Raw genomic sequence first — 241 nt, 5'->3', positions numbered from 1 at the left:
GATGAGGATGCGGATGAGGATGAGGATGAGCATGAGGATGAGGATGAGGAGTCGGAGGAGGATGAGCATGAGGATGAGGATAAGGATGAAGATAAGGATGTGGATTAGGGTGACGATTAGGGTCAGGATCACGAGGAGGATGAGGATGAGGATTAGGATGAGTATGAGTATGAGGATAATGATGAGCATGAAGATGGGGATGAGGATGCGGATGAGAATAAGGATGAGGAGGAGGATGAGG

This window comes from Lupinus angustifolius, chromosome LG16 (genome assembly GCF_001865875.1).
Source record: "Lupinus angustifolius cultivar Tanjil chromosome LG16, LupAngTanjil_v1.0, whole genome shotgun sequence".
In the NCBI taxonomy this organism is placed as follows: domain Eukaryota; kingdom Viridiplantae; phylum Streptophyta; class Magnoliopsida; order Fabales; family Fabaceae; genus Lupinus; species Lupinus angustifolius.
The sequence above is the reverse complement of the archived record's forward strand: the minus strand, read 5'-3'. Positions refer to the sequence as shown.